At 44.6% G+C, this 17,471-nt stretch overlaps 1 protein-coding gene across 2 annotated transcripts in view; it reads right to left on the bottom strand.

Moving 5' to 3' along the window:
* The window catches only part of PLPP4 (phospholipid phosphatase 4), a 127,035-nt gene that overhangs the window by 48,399 nt on the left and 61,165 nt on the right, over positions 1–17,471 (bottom strand). The window lies entirely within an intron of this gene.

Consider the following 17,471-nt stretch of genomic DNA (forward strand, 5'->3'; position numbering starts at 1 on the left):
TAAATTTAATAGAATGTGATTCAAATTTTAAAATTAGCATATTTTGAAAGTTTAATGATACAATCCTCACAATAATATTATGAAATATCATTGCATCCACTTCAAAGACCCAAACGTTAGAGAAATTAAGTAATTGCCAAAGTCACAAAAGCTATTTTGGATTCACAGTCTTGTCCTTCTGATTCTAACACCCATGAACTTTCAACTCAACCATGAAGCTTCCATGAGCAAGTGATTCAGGATATTACCAGCACCTGAGCAGCCTGCCTTTGGAAAGGTATCGATCGTACCTCATGAAACAGGGCTAAATGCAGCTGGAAAAAGGAACATAACAAGAAAAAAATGTCCCTCAGTTCTTTTTTCACGTGGCCAAGAAGGGTTACATTGTACTGAATAAAATGCTATTGTTGGTGGAAATTACAGAAAGCAACATTTTGGCCAAGTTGAAATGAAGGTAGTTTTGTTTTGACTTATTGATGATCGAGCATTCTCTTTCTGGGTTTCTTCTCCAAATTGCCAATTGTTTATTTTTTTTAAATACAATTTTCAACCTTAACTTCAAAAATTATGATTGATGGGGATGGGAAATGTCACTGGCAAGCTTATGTCATGCTATATTTGATCAAAATCATGCCATTTCTGTTTATCTAATAATAGGTCCTCATAGAGTTATGCTTTCTCCTTTAATTTCTAGACATTTCTTTGAAAGGCATTTATTTCCTCTTAGTCAAGAAATACTAGAGTTTACACAGATATAGAGACCAGACCTGTGGTTGCCAAGGGGGAGAGGAGGTGGGGGAGAGAAGGATTGGGAGTTTGGGATTAGCAGATGCAAACTGTTATATAGAGGATGGATAAACAACGAGGTCCTGCTGTATAGCACAGGGAACTGTATTCAATATCATGTGATAAGCCATAATGGAAAATATGAAAAAGAATATATATATGTGTAACCGAGTCACTTTGTAGTACAGCTGAAATTAAACACAACATGGTAAATCAATTAGACTTCAATAAATTTTTTTTAAAAGTGAGACCTAAAAAAAGAGAAATACTAGAGTTTAACTAAACACTAATTTCAGTACTTATTGACTGTCTTATTTTAGAAAATGGAGAAAAATAATTTTCCTATCCATTATCTTTGCTCATAACTTTTAAAGACTTAAAAAAAGGCAACAGTTTCAGGGACATCCATTATAGGATCCATTATATGCTGTCCAGTCTTCCTGAGCTCCAGTAAAATACCGGACATACATGTTAGACCTATTTATTCCTTGTGAATTTCTGTTATTCATTTCACCTGTTATTCAATGCATATAACGAATTATTTAATGCTAAAAACGATGTCAGAACTGTACTTATTCTTCTTTACGTTTGAATTTACAACGGGCAGAGCTTTCTCGCGTATTCTCTAGCATCATCCACTCTGCAAGAGAAACGAAGTAGATGATATGGAGAAGTGAATGATGTGGACCCTGATAAGCAGAGACGGCTACCAGGAGGAGTTGGGAAAATGAGTCCAACCTTGAAAGATGAGTAGGTAGGATGTACATTCACTCTCTGAACACTATTCTGTGCCAGGCAGGGTGGACTGTCAGAGAAGGGCCAAGGGGACATTTCCCAGAGGGGAAGAAAATGAACCACTGGCTAAGGCAATGACTATGGGGTCTTGAGGCTGATTGGTTTGAAGGGTACATGCTGGAAAGGACAGGAACATGCTCTCCCCAAAGAGGGTAGGAGCGTGTGATGGTTACTTTTATGTATCAACCTGACTGGATTACAGAGTGCCCAGATACTTTGCTAAACGTTGTTTCTGGGTGTGTCTGTGAGAGTCTTTCTGGATTAGCATTTGCAGTGGTGGACTGAGTAACGCAGATGGCCCTCCCCAGTAGGGTGGGCATCATCCACTCTGTCGAGGGCCTGAACAGAACAGAAAGGTGGAGGAAGGGAGAGTTTGCCCTCTCCCTCTGCTAGAGCTGAGACGTCAGTCAGCCTTTTGCCTTTAGAATGGGACTCACATCATCGTTCCTGTTCTCAGGCCTTCGAACTTGAACTGGAATTTCCACCACCAGCTCTCCTGGGCCCAGCTTGCAGATGGCAGGTTGCGGGACTTCTCAGCCACCACACTCATGTGAGCCAATTCCTTTTAATAAATCTCATTATATATACACTGTTGGTCCTGTTTCTCTGAAGAACTCACATTGGTTCAAGCACGGCTTGGGAAAATACCCAGATTAGAATTCCCCAATGAATCGTTAAAGAAATTGGTGAGTGACTGCAGTGATACAGATCCCTACATTCTCAAGGTTGGTGTCACAGAGGAACATTTAGGGCTGCTGGTGCCATCATGGATGAGAGAACTGAAGAAGGTTGTATAGCGAGTTTGGAGACTGAAGAGGTACAGAATCCAGGTCTTCTCGGGAAGGATTTAAATGAAAAACTACAGGAGAGCCAAGCCTTCATCCACCCACCTTTAAGCTGCACTGCCACTTCCAGGGCAGAGCGAGGGGAAGAGACAGCATGCCAGGGACTCACCTCTGGGTCCCACGGGCCGCAGAGGCTCCAGCCCTTTCCAACACCGGAACTGGCAGGGGGCCACCGGCCAACCACGCAGGCAGGGCACTCTGTGACAGGCAGCTGCGAGGGTGCCAGGGTCACCTGGCCTCCACCCCTCCTCTGCCTCAGCCATCTACAGGCAAGGATAGTGCTGCTTGATCAGGAAGGACATACAGACTCCATCCAAGTGAGTGTTGCACGTGCGTGGAAGAATTTTTGAAGACTTTGAGAAATGAAGACATCATTTACCAACAATCAGGGGTCTAACTGTTCCAAACGTCGGGGATGAGAACACAGCATCATGGAGAGTCACTCTGCAGTGGCTTTTGTGGTTCTTGTTACCACAGGAAAAGCTTTTACCAGTTAATTCCTCAGCGGCAATTGAAGAACGAGAGCACAGATGGGCTGGATGCATGAAAGGAACTGAATATACTTTTACAAAGTCACGAGGCTTATGCAGTTCCTGTGTTGGGCCAAAGGCCTCCACAAGCACCTCTTTTTTCCTGGGGGAGGTGGCCAGCTCCTCTGCCAGAACTTGCACTGCGATGCCTGTGCTATCCCCAGTCCTAACTCTCATAAACAGACTGAAGGAGGCCCAGTAACCAGTGGTTCCCAGGTTGCCTCCAACTTTTTAGAACAACCATCCTAGCTGTACCCAGAGGCTTCCTGTGCCTCCACAAACTGTTATTTGCTTAAAGGACTGACTGGTACTTCTGTTCTTCAGCTTTAGCCACCACCCAACGAGGAGAACAATGGATGAAGCAGCAGGTGATGACTCCAATCCCGTGGTCGAAGGTCAGGCTATGTCCCTGGCAGTTTGTACCTGGGTCCATGCTGGCTGACCTTCTGGCTGACCTCACTCTGGTATCCCCACCTCTGTGACCTTTCTAAGTGTGGTTACAACTGTTCTTGGAAATGAATCTCCAGCAGGCCTCCCACTTCTAAACCCGTGGCTGGCAGGCAAGGGCGCCATGCTGCGGTCATTGATTTGGCCTTGTCCATAAGCCCAGCTCAAGGGAGGCTCTCTGAAACACACACTGGTTTTCAGGAATAACCTAAGTGGCACGCCATAATTCTTAAATACACAGCAGGCCATGATAAGAGAAAAGTTTTTTTCAACTTTTTACTTCTGTTTTGAAAAATTATAAGACAGTGAGTTTCTGAAGTGTACAGATCTGTATGTAGAATCAAATTAGTATCATAGGTGTAGACATGAGAACTACCACAAAAAAATATGTTGACTGAATATACTGCACGACTCTCACAGTAAAACACATACCATGAAGGACATTATTAAGAATCTAATAATCAAACACACACCTTTCGGTAGAGAACTCAACTGGATGCATCTGTAGCCTGCTGTCCTACTGTATTAGAAACAAACGCGTGTGCATAGATACACGTGGGCAGACTTTGTTTCACTCTTGCCCTCCTATCTCCGCCAAAGAGAACAGAGGCCAGCCTCTTCCGATCTTTCCCAGAGTCAGAGTTCAAGGGGGAATGGGCACTAAATCATCTCATCTAATTTTCCCCACACCTTAAAAGGTAGAGATTAGAACTCCCATTTCACAGATGAGTAAATTGAGACAGAAAGTCATGAAGCAACTCGCCCACGATCACATCATTACTAAGTAATGGAGCCAGGCCAAACTCAGGTCTGTCTGAACCTGAAAATAATTATTCTCTATCATAACCAATATAGAAATGTTCTTAAACATCAAAGTATTTACGTAGAAAAATCTAATGACTATAAAAGCAAATTTTTTGCCCCAGGACAGGTCTTAAAATAGCATTCTTTTGACATTCAGCAATATGTAGTTATGAACATATAGAGAAAGAGAAAATAAATGAATGCTCACGGTGATTAGACTAGAAATCCAAAAGTCTTAAAATTGTCTAAGTGTCCTGGCTCTCTTCTCCACAGGCGCCAGGCAGGGATGCTTGGGGTTCTCCCGGTGAGAAATGTTCTCAGCCCCTCTTCTCTGGTCTTGCCTCACTCTTCCTTCAGAATTAATTGTCCCAGATGCCTCTGATTATGTAAGAGACACCATTTAGTTATTATGTACTTTTCCTACTTGTATATGCAGGCTTGTCATTAGCTATTTGAGTAATGATTTGTTTAATGTCCATTGCTGTCCGTCAGGGCTGCCAAGAATGGCTGTTCAGAATACTCACTGCCCAAGGGTGCCCAGCTGATAAGGGATGCCTGCTTTCTGCTGATGATACCCTGTACCTGGGACTGCATCTGCTGGGAGCAAGAGATACCTTTTCCTAATTGGCATAAGGCACCATATGGCTCACAGTGGCTGTGTCCTGTAAACGCTGCTAGGACAGGGATGGCATCTGTCTCCTCTTATACCACAGCAGACCCGGCACATAGTAGGTCCACTAAACAAGTGTTGAATAAATGACGGAATCACTAAAGAAATGAGTGAATGAATACTTTCTGAAGCACTTAGTGAGTATTGGGAGTTTTACCTAAGATATTGTGACAAAGGCCGGATCGTGAAATACATGGCAGCATCTCACTTGTTTTTATAGCTAGACCCTAATAAATGGTCAGAGGAAACGAATCCTCTGACCATAAGACCAAGAAATGGGGAGACACAGGCAGTTCTTCACTGGGCTCCCTGGCTCGAGCCAGTCAGCAAATGCCAGTCACTTTTCTTCTTTTCCAGAAGGGAATAATTTTGAAAGAAAATAAATGGAATCTTGTGTTATTTGTAAGGTATGGTAAATAACACCCAGGCCAAAACACTCAAACATTTGACCAAAAGGCCATATTAGTGAAGGACAAAAATATGAGCCATATTTTTTTTACAAAGTTACTAATCACCGTGGGATCTGGAGTCTGTCAAGTTTCACCTAGCTTCTAGTTAGTAAATGAACCACAACGAAAGCAAGGGTTCTTCCTCCCTTCCTCCCCTTCCTTCCTTCTCTCCTTCCTTCCTTTCTTTTTGATGAAAAATTGTAGAGATCCTCATGGCCTAGAAAACTGAGGGAGAAAATCCTATGAGAGACAACCAACTGAAACTGAATCATTTATTGGTGGAAACAAGTACAAAAAGGCTCCCAAAGAAGTTTTAACTTCTGAAAATGTCTGCTTACAAAAGAAACAAAGACTCTGGAATATCTAAGCTCTGGAGTAAAGAAGCTTGTTGGTGTCTCCTCCCAGGAGTCCCCCGTCCCAAGGTCCCACCCCAGGCTTCCAAGCAGAAAGGACCCTGTCCCACAGTGTCATCTTGGTCTTTGCAGGCATTAGCGGGATCCCCAGCTCTGCTGGAGGGGGCAGAGAGGGGATCCAGTCACAAAGCACCTACTATGTGCTGGCAGAGTACAAGGGGCTTCACAGCCTTTATCCTTTTCAATACTCACAACACCTTTGGGAGGTATTTTTAAACCCTCTTCTAAAGCTGATGACAGAGAGGTTGAAAAAGACCCAGAATTCCATCACTAAAAATGAGTTATGAAACCCTATCCCAACTATAGCCCTTCATCTTCTAAGAGTAAAAGAGAAGGCTGAGCAGTCAAGGGTTTGCCATGAGATTACACTGCTGATTAGCAGGAGAGCTGACCACACTACCCTAACAGCTCAGGTCTCTTTCTTGCTCTAGACAAAGGAAGGCATGGGTGTTCCGAGAACTCAGCGTCCATGGTGAATTTGGGACCCATTTTTTATAGCATAAATGTAGTTTCACTTGAGTCTTTTTTCAATTAAGCTAACAAATCAATTAGTTCAATAAATATTTGGAGGCACCTATAATGAGCCATTCGCTGTGCTAAGGCCCTGGGAACACATCAGTGGTAGGGATAATCAAGGTTCCTGCTCTCATGAAGCAGAGGCAGACAAAAAACAGGTAAACAACCAGGATGATGACGGACTCAACTGTGTGCTATGACAAAGAATGATGATAGGAGTTTCGGGGTATTCAGGATGTTTTCTTAAACAAAGCCACCTTTAGGCTGAAACTCAAGAATAAGCAGGAGCTAGCCATGGTAATGTCTTAGTCTGAGTTCCCTCAGTATGAGACCCTGAGATGGATTCAAGTGCAAGTAGTTTAATAGGAAGATGCTCCCAGGAAACATCAGTGGGGAAGTGAGAGGGATGGGAAGGAAGCCAGCAAAGCGTGTGACATCAAGCAAGTTACCACTGTGGGCAGCAAGGGCTCAGTTCCACTGGGGAACTCTGGGAGACAGTGTAAAACACACACCTCAGACCTGTTCCACCTAAGGGGTAAGGTAGCTGGGGTATTTACACATCATCCCCCAGTAATCATTGGCTGTAGGCTACTAGGGCCGGGGTCCCCAACCCTTGGGCCACGGACCAGTACCGGTCCATAGCCCATTAGGAACCAGGCCGCACAGAAGGAGGTGAGCAGCGGGCGAGCAAGCAAAGCTCCATCTGTATTTACAGCCGCTCCCCATGGCTCACATTACCGCCTGAGCTCCGCCTCCTGTCAGCATTATGGTGAGCTGTAGAATTATGTCATTATACATTACCATGTAATTAGAATAGAAATAAAGTGCACAGTAAATGTGATGTGCTTGAATCATCCTGAAACCATCCCCCCAGCCCCGGGTCCTTGGAAAAACTGTCTTCCACGAAACCGGTCCCTGCTGCCAAAGAGGTTGGGGACCACTGCTCTAGGGGACTGGGTAAGCATTCATTCCCTATGTGCCCAGTCTGTCATAAGCACAGGCAGAGAGGGTTCTGGCAACCACAGAAGCCCTCAGAGAGAGAAGCAGGTGCTGGTAGTTAGAAATTGATGTGTATTACATAGTAAGTGCTAAAGGAATATGAGTGGGCTCTGACAGCTTGAGTGTGTTCAAGCACTGGCTTGAATCGTCCAACAACTGCACACGCTTGGCTGCAGAATGTTTCATTTCCCTTCAGCGGACTTCACTTCTTAATTAAGTTGGCTCCAGCTAACACTCAAATGACTTTGCATTTTCCAAGCAGATGCCAACAGACGCAAGAGAGATGGCCCCCAGGCCCAGCGGGAGGCATAGGAAGCAAGTCTGGAATGAAGTATGTGTTGTGGAGACCCTCATGGGAATAACGTATGTATGTTTATGAGTTCTACCCGAAAGGCAAAAGAAAACACACTGGTTCTAAGGATATGCACACTAGATATGAATCTGCGAAAACACAAAGAAAGGACCTGGGGTGGTTCTGAACCCAAAAGGTAATATTTCTATGGCAGATGCCCCAGCTGAGCCTGAGTCCCACATCAGGACCGGAACAATTTCCAGAGAAGGGGATTGTGGAACACTGTTGTCTCATGATATCTATCTACCTACTTCCCTTCCTTCCTTCCTCCCATCTATCTATACCCCAAAAGGTGTCCATTACAGAAGACATGTGGTCATTTGAATTTCTAGTTTTAGAACACGTCTAACATCCTAAATGACTTCTCGGCTTAAATTTGGAAGACTGAGTTAAAAGCCAATGGTTTGAAACAGTGATAAAAGGAACCCACACAGGCCTATCCAACAATTCCTTTACAATTCAAGTCCATTCTATCACCACAGGCCAAGAACAAGATCTCTGATAGGCCTAGGGGCCTCACATCCGCAAGAAGTCATTACATGAAATAGGAGAAGAGAGAATGAAGAGCATAGGACATCTCATAATGATAAAAGGGTCAAGATAACAAGCATATATAACAATCATAAATGTGTAAGTGCCTATAAAAAGAGCTCCAAAACATAAGAAGCAAAACCAGCAAAACAAAAAAGAGAAACAGACAAAATCTGTAATCATAGTTGAACATTATCAAACTCTACTCTCAACTGACAGAACGAGACAAAAAGAAGAAAAAAAGGAATCAAAAATCTCTGAATCACAACATCTTAACTTAACTGACACATATAGAATGCCACACCCAACAAATTCAGAGTATGCTTTCAGGTGTGAATGAAAGATCCACCAAGATAAAGTATATACTAGGCTATAAAACAAATCTCCATAAATTTCAAAAGACTGAAATTTTGTATAGTATGTTTTCTAGTCACAATAAAACTAAATTAAAAATTCATAACACTGAAATAGCTGGAAAAGCCTTCAGTATTTGGAAAGTAAAAACATTCACTTCTAAATAACCCATAGATCAAAGAAGAAACCACAAGGGATGTTAGAAAATATTTTGAACGTAATAACAATAAAAATACAATGTAACAAATTTTGTGGGATACAGCTAAAACAGGACTTAAGGGAAATTTATAGCTTTCAATGCTTACATTAGAAAGGAAATAAGACTTTAAAAACTATTATTTCAATTTCCAACTTAAGACTATGAGCAAATTGAACACACACTAAAAACAAGGAAGCAGTGAAGATAAGACCCAAAGTCAACAAAGCAGTAAAGACACAAAAATAGAGAAAATAAAGACAAAAGTTGATTGTTTGAAAAGTTTAATAAAATTGATAAACCACGCATAAAGTTAATCAATAAAAAAAAGGAGAAAAAATACAAGTTACTATATCAGAAATGGAAGAGGGCCTATCACTACTGTTCTTTCTTAACAGACATCAAAAATTCAATAAAGATGGGCTTCCCTGGTGGCACAGTGGTTGAGAGTCCACCTGCCGACGCAGGGGACACGGGTTCGTGCCCCGGTCCGGGAAGATCCCACATGCCACGGAGCGGCTGGGCCCGTGAGCCATGGTCACTGAGCCTGCGCGTCCGGAGCCTGTGCTCCGCAACAGGAGAGGCCACAACAGTGTGAGGCGCGCGTACCGCGAAAAAAAAAAAAAATCAATAAAGGAATATTATGAACACTTTTATACTAATAAATTCAACAATCTAGATGCATGTACAAACTAGTTTAAAAACATAATTTATCAAAACTGACATAAGGGAGTTCCACTTCCAGAATGGCCCTGTGGACCCCACTCCCAAGCTAAACTGGAGAAAATTACTGAAAAAATAATTAAGTCTCTGGAAGTGGTCCTAAGAGCATACAGCAAATGAAGGAACATTAATTTAAGAAGATATACTAAAACTCAGTAAGGACAGTGAGAATCTGTGGCATTTGAACCTTGATCCATTCTTCCTCCTTCCTTCCCAGCCTAGGGTGACGGAAAGTCCATTCCAGATGGGTACAGCCCAGAACACAGGGCTCCCTCTCCCTCTTCCCACAGCTTCTAGTCAAGGGCCATGTTATCTTGCTGGGAGAGACAGGCTGTTAGCACCTCCCAAGAAGACCAGAAGCTACTGTGCTCCCCTCCATCCAGTGCCCAAGTCCTAGGCATGAGCATCACTTAGAAAGAACCTGCCACTGTCCCTGTCTTCAGCCCCAGAGACAAGGTTCGGGGAGAGGCAGACCTTCAAATAGAGAGTTCTGGAGCTCTTCCCAAAGGGACTGACTTTATTGGAACTTGGTAAAGTTCAAGCCTAAGGGTACTCTCACAAACATTGTATGTAAGGTTGTGATGAAAAGCAGTTAAGAGAACAGTAACTTCACTGGAGATACGAACTAAATGGTAGGCCAGCTAGTTTACCAGCAAGAACCAGGGAAAGAAGAAGGGGATGTTCATCTTGGGGGATGGACAAATCTCAAACATGACCTCAAAAGCTATCCCTGAAGAGGAGCTTGAATGTAACTGGATGAGTCTGTGGAGGAATTTACGTCCCAGAGCATTGCTGAAAACAACAGAGCCGTCCATCAGTGGAACCCAGCACTGGGGTGTGGTCAGGGAAAACACAGTCAAAGAGAACCCTACTAAAAGCGCTGTCATCCCAGGTGCGCGTGCACATGCCCAAGGCTGCAGCCTCTGAGGAGCCACGTCACACTGAGGCTTCACACAGTAGGGTAAACAGGCTTCACTAAAATAACCCAACCAGCCACTAAACAAATAAATAAGCAAACAGCAAAAACAAGCCCCAGCATGAGGAATGATCAGTACCCACAACTGCTCCCATGTATTACCCAAACTACCCAATTTCCAAAATCAACAAGAACAAAATTATGAGACATGCAAAGAAACAAGAAAGTCTTACCTGTACTCAGGAGGAGAAAGCTTACTGCTTGTAAGAGAAACCAAGAACACCACTCCCCACCAAGGCAATGTTGCCCCCAAGGGGACAAAAATTGGTTCTTGGGGAGATGAGAAAATCTTAGCCATTACAATTGTTTGTGGTCCTCCAGAGGGCCACAGCACATAAACAGATATACAATCTATCTGTGGAATTAATATTTCATGGTAGAGAAGAGAAACTGGGCGGGGGGAAGCCTATAAAATGAGGAAGGGTGATAACGAATAAAAGATTGAGGAACATCGTCCTACAAAGAGGTCTGATTCTTCTTAAAGCAAATCACTGCCTCCAAGGGCTGGGCATCCCCAAAGCAGGTCTTTCCAGCATTCAGGGGAGTCTTCATTTGAACGATGAAAGAGCTGCCAAATAAGTGCAGTTGCTTCCCAGAACCTCGGAAACCGTCTTGGAAGTTTGAGATAAAGGACAATACAAATTTAGGAAGAAAGCCAGGAGAGGCTCTTGCCAAGTCTGATGCGTCCCTTGACATGATGGTGAATCTGGAAGCTTTCATTTCTCAGTTAGAAGACAAACCACACCAATGGAACTGACCTCAGACAAATGACCAGCAATTTGTGCTGGTTGAACCAATGACCCAAAGCCGCCCATGCCATTTTATACCATTTTTAAAAGAAGAAGAAGCTTCCCATCTACCAGCAAAAACCCTGGATAGCAATTTCATTTCATTAAATGATGCAAAACAAATCCTGCAGTGTCTTCTGCTCTCCTATTTCCTGTTTCTTTACGCAAAAGCCTGCCTAGCCTCTCCAAAACCAGCTGGTTTATAATATTAAATATTCATGCTTGATGGAATTAAACCTGGCTGCTTAGCTTATGATCATTTCTCAATCCAGAGTTACAACCCATTTAGATTTGTTCCACAAAAGCAAACGCCCAGACACTCAGCCTACAAAGACCCTTTGGTGTATGCACTCCACTCTCAAGGACTCCGTCATCAAAGTAACGCTGAGGTTGCACGAGAATCTTCTAACATATGGCGCTCCTGCACCTACTAGATATTAGGGCATCATGATGGTATTTCTGAATTTAAAATGATGGGGAAGGAAGGAACAACAGCGCGATGACTCACTTTATGTGTCAACTTGGCTAGGTCACAGTGCCCTGATGTCTGGTCAAACACCGGTCTGGAAGTTGCTTTGAAGATATTTTTTAGCTATGATGAGCGTTTACAATCCGTTGACTTTAAGTAAGGGAGCTCACCCTCCACGATGTAGGTGGGTCTCATCCAATCATTTAAAGGCCTTAGGAACAAAGACTGAGGTTTCCCAAGTGAGAAATTCTACCTCAAGGCTACAACAGAGACATCCTACCCCAATTTCCAGTCTGCCGGCCTGCCTTACAAATTTCAGACGCGCCAGCCCTCACAACCTTGTGAGCCAGTTCCTTAAAATAACTATTCCTCTCCCTCTCTCTCTACACATATACCCTATTGGTTCTGTTTCTCTGGAGAACCGTGACTAATGCAAATAGGGAAACAAATTCTATCTTAAATGGAGCTAGAAGCACCTCAACTGCAACCCACAGTACATGAGGATGGGAAGCAGCTGGCAGAGCGGGGGAAAGGCGCACCTCCACGCCTGCGGACAGTGGCGCTGATGAGAAGCGCTAATTCACCAGGCAGGGCCCTGCAAAGCTTTGAACCGGTACCGCAGGAGGCAGGGGTGAGACGTGGGCTGGACAGCAAAGTAGCTGGAAAGTCCCCAGACAGCGGTTAAACTCTCCAGGTCCCCACCCCATCCTCAAACCAGGAAACTGTCACCTCCCCAACCTTTGAAGGAGGTAGAAGGTTTAACCATTCAAGGCTCTGGGCTCGGAAAAAGCAGGCAAGTAGAAAACAGGGCTGAACAATCAGACCGAAAACAGGGGCCTGAGGGAAGGTCTGCAAGGTGACCTGTGAGAAACCAAGTCCCTGGGCTTGGCTTCCAGAATGCCAGGTTCATGTACACCTGGCCAGAGACAGGGAAGGGGCGTGCCTCCTCCAGGGAATGGAACGGCCTTTAAGTAAAGGCCAGATGCTAACACTCAGGGTCAACCAGTTCACTCCCCAGCCACCCTTCAGTGAAGTCCACTTAATGGACTCCGTCCAGTTAGCTTCAGTGCTCCCACGTTAAATAAGAACATCCAGCCGAAGATCTCCAGGTATTTAAGGAAAGCGAGATACCAAAAAACATGCAGATGAAGAGAAGGCGAGAGCAGATGATACCTGCAGACAAAGAAGAAAGAGACACTGTACTTATGACAAAAGAACCCGACGTTATATTTTTTTAAATCAGAGTTCAGGAAAGAGCTTTTGGAAATTAAGAATATAAAAATCATAATAAATTCAATAGAAGGGCTGGTAAACAAAAAATTTTAAATCTCCTAGAGAGATGAACAAAAAGACAAAGGCAATAGGAAATAAAATTAAAAGATGAAATCAACTCAGGAGATTCAGTATCTGCCTAATACAGGATCCAGATAAAAGAAATAGGGAATATAGAGGGAGGTACACAAAGTTACAAAATAAAAGGACCCACTGAGAGACCAGAACAGTAAACACAAAGAAAAAAGTCCCAGGAAAAGGCACATCATTGTGAAACTTCAGATGACCAAAGCTAAAGGCTCCTAACAGGTTCCAGAGAGAGAAAGAGAAAAGCAAAATGAAAGCAGGGAATGTCATTGGGTCTCTCTGAAGCACACGGTAAACTAGAATCCTGCACAGAACCGATCTGCAACCTAGAGTTCTACACTCAGCTAGAAAATAGAATAAAGACACTTCAAACATAAATGACCCAAAACGCCTAGCTCATGCGTACTCTCCTGGGAAATGACAGGAGAAAGAGCTTGTCCTGCAGAGGCTCTCCGGGTTCCCCAACTGGAATTCCCAGCTCCCCAATCCCAGAGCACTGTGTTAAAGCACCTTGTATTTGCCCTGGCCCCAAACAGCACATGGCCACGTCTAAGCATCCTGTACCCCCCCAAGTGCAAGCCTGTACCTATAAAACACCAAGTACTCAAGAAGAATCTGTTAAATCACCATGGGCCAGATATGCCTTGAAATTTTGTCTGTCATTTAAAGAATGCATCCCACAAGAACTGATTATCCCATAAATGCCCCCTTTTTATACGATAATGGACTTGTTTTAAAATGAAACATCTATGTGCACAATTCAAGAGCACTGGTCTTGCTTTAGTAAAGCCTTTTTCCTAGACGTTAGTTTATTACAGCAGTTTTAGGTTCCCAGCAAATTTTAAAAGGTACAGAGACTCCCAGCCCCTACACATACAGAGCCTCCCTCATTAGCAACATCCTCCAGCAGTTCTTGCAATTGATGAACCTACACTGACACATCATAATCACCTAACGTCCACAGTTTATATCAGGCTTCGGTCTTGGTGTTGTACGTTCTATGCGTTTCAACAGATGTATCATGGCAGGCATCCACCATTACCCTAAAAATCCTCTGTGCTCTGCCTATCCGTCCCTCCCTCACTGGGACCCCCGAGGTAATGCTTTTTAATACTATTTGTTTGGAGTATGGGCAACATGTTTGCAGTTCTGCGGGCCTGGTCTCTCTGCAACTACTCAACTCTGCCATTGTAAAGTAAATGCCTCCATAAACAATACGTAAATGACGGGCATCTCTGTGTACCAGTAACGCTTTTATTTACCAAACAGGCAGCCCACGTGCTGTCATCTGCCGACCCCTGGACAACAGTATCACTTTACTCATTCCCACCATTTTATAGAAAAGAAGTTTCTTAATAGCTTGACTTGGCAATAATAAGGTTTTTTGGTTTGGGTTTTGTTTTCAGTTTTTCTCTCTGAAATCTATCCTCTTTCTGGAAGTTGAAACAACACCCGATCAAAAGCTGAGATGGTATGCTGAAGGACGATCCCCTTTTCAGAACATCCCTGCTCTGAAGCCACATTGCCCTTCTCCACTTTAAACCCCAAGCTTCTCAAAACTCTGAAGGAAATCACTCGCTCTTCGAAACTGTGATCTCTGCGTTTCCAGCAAGCGTGGCTTAGGCTGCCTCACAGAGCAAGTCCCATAGCATGGCTACCACAGGGACGTGCCACTTGCTGAAAGTCTGGCACATGAGCCCTTCAGGGCAGTGCCGTTGGACTGCTTACGGTAAACTGAGAACAAGATCTTTTGTTTCCAAAAGTAATCAACGTTTGTTCCTGCGTTCAAAGAAAACCAACTGTTCTGCAGAACAACATGTGGACCTCAAGGACCCTCCAGTCACCAATTACCCGTGAACAGAACAGAAGCAAACCCACGTTCACCTAGAATGGGGAGTTCGTCTCCGGAGATCCCTTGGTCCAGAGCCCCTGTGTCCACTCACCCAAATGCAACCCACGAAGTTGATTTTACTGAAGGGAGAAAGAGTGTGCATACAAAATGCGAGTCCACTGAGGTCACCCCCTCTGAGGCCTGCCACCTCTTCGAGGAGCAAAGAGTCACACCAACCACTAGGCTTCCTATCAGCTACAATAAGAGATCCAGAAAACAGCGCTGGTGGTTTTTCTAAGTGGACACGGCAGCTCCCTGCAAGGCAACCTCTGACCTGTCATAAAAGAGCAAGAGAGCAGATGAAAATACTCACCAAAGCCTAGAGACTGGGGAGGATTCTGTGTCTGGCAAGTAGTAAAAATCTGTAACGTTATAAGTACATCTTAAGCGAAAGATAGTAATAGCCTCTGTCAAAACACTTGTCTAGCACAGATGGGACATCAGCCTCGCATTCGACAAGGCAGCTGGTGGGCAGACTTGTCAGGAAACGCATCTGACAGGGAGGGTGAGCCTCTGAAAGAAACACTTTCGTGGGGCCTGGCCTCTACTCTTTGTGGTCCAGCAGTTTTCTAGCTTGAGTCATTCACATAAGACCTATTTCCCTCCCAAGTTCAAATGCAACAGTAGCTACGAAATTGTACTGCAGTCCTCAGTTAACAGTTTGAAAGACAGGATTAAGGTTTTCCCACAGGGTTTCACTTCTTACTGCTTATAATTTTTGAAGCCCCTTGAAGCTCAGCACCGAGTCTTTGGGAGAACAGAACATGTCTTAAAATCACAGAGAACTTGAGTGACCCCACAAGGATACAGATGGAGACCAGACAGAAGCGGACCCCAGGTGAATACCACCCCAGGTACCTCTAAACAATGCCAGCACAGGAATCCCTGACAGTAAGGAGACAGGAAATCAACACTGCAGACATTCCTCCAGCTGGCACCTACACTGCCTCTGACACAGACTCACTTAAAACAAAACATGACTTCAGAGAGGAAGAACGAACTCGGACAGGAAGTGAATCCAAATGGATGCGTGACCTTAAACAGCGGGCGTGACCGGAGCGCCCTGCGCCGTCATGCAGGCTGTGCCTCTGGCGATACTAACCTCAGAGGGCATTTTGGGAAGCATGCCCAGGAGGGTGCTTTCTCTCAGTCTCCCCCGTGACTCCAAAGCCAAACCCTCTCCATGAACCAATGCGTTCAATCTAAGTCTCCTTTTTCTTTTCTCAGAGCTGCTGTGACAAATTACCACAAACCTGGTGGCTGAAAATGAAAGAAATTTCTTCCCTCACAGTTCTGGAAGCCGGAAGTCTAAAATCAAGGTGTTGGCTGGGCCACGGGCCCTGTGAAGGCTCCAGGGGAGGCTCCTTCCCTGCCTCTTCCAGCTTCTGGTGGCTCCAGGTGCTCCTTGGCTTGTGGCTGCGTCACTGCAATCACTGCCTCTGCCTTCACGTGGCCTTCTTCCTTGCATCTCTAAGTCTCAATGTTCTTCTGCCTTTCTCTTGTGGGGACATCTGTCATTGGACTTAGGGCCCACCCTAAAGCCAGGATGATCTCATCTCGAGATCTTTAACTTAATTACATCTGCAAAGACTTCTTTCCAAATAAGGTCACATTCACAGGCCCTGTGGGCTAGGACTTGGACTATCTTTTGGGGGGCCATTATTCAACCCACTAAAGTCCCCAGTAAACTAGAGGAGAAAATGAGTTATTTATTTAAATGCACGTGGGCTGTGAACACCCTGTTGTATTTAATCACCTAAAGCCCAAGACACTATCATGTTAGAGGCTGGCATGAAGTCGGCTAAGTGTCCTTGAACAAGTTGCTGAGTCCATCTAAGCTTCACTGTCCCTGTACACGAAGTGGGGACAACCGGACCTGGCAGGGCTGTGGCACAGGCTGGTGGAGATCCACTTAGAGCGCCGGGCACCTCTGTATTGTTGACAGGCCCTAATCTCTAATGACTCTGAGCAAAATGCCCAACAACCACTCTGCAGGAAAGGCCGTCCAGTTATTCCCTGATCCAGCCACTATCAGGTGTGTATTGGGTACTTAGAAAAAAGAGAAAAGATTAAGGTAACAGGCTCGCCAAAGCTAAACAATGATCAGACCTGTGGGGAATCAAGGACCCCCGGTCAGGAGAGCAGGCTGTCCTCTCCCACGTGGTCACCTGTGGGCCTGGATCCTCTCCAATGATCCCAGAATCACCAACCTAAATATAAAGCCTGCACTGCCCGTGGACTCCCCAGGACACGCGCTGTGTCTCACTTATCTTTGTGTCCCCAGCACCTATCACAGTCAGTGCCCGGCACCTAGGTCACTCAGTAAACACTGATGGGACGAATGAAGACACAAACCGGAACACTCTGGGAACCTCAGCCCTGAGACTGAACAATGCGTGGATGACGGGGCTTTATCCGAAGCACGATACCAAGTACGTGACAGACGCTGATGGACTAAATAAGATAACGCACCTTCTTAACACCTGGGCCCGGCAGACGCCCAGCAATGTCAGTGACGCCCATCTCTTCTTTTAACCCTCACTCCAGCCAATAGCGGAGACCTTATTCCCACTTGACA

The sequence above is a fragment of the Phocoena phocoena genome, chromosome 16, assembly GCF_963924675.1.
Source record: "Phocoena phocoena chromosome 16, mPhoPho1.1, whole genome shotgun sequence".
Taxonomy (NCBI): domain Eukaryota; kingdom Metazoa; phylum Chordata; class Mammalia; order Artiodactyla; family Phocoenidae; genus Phocoena; species Phocoena phocoena.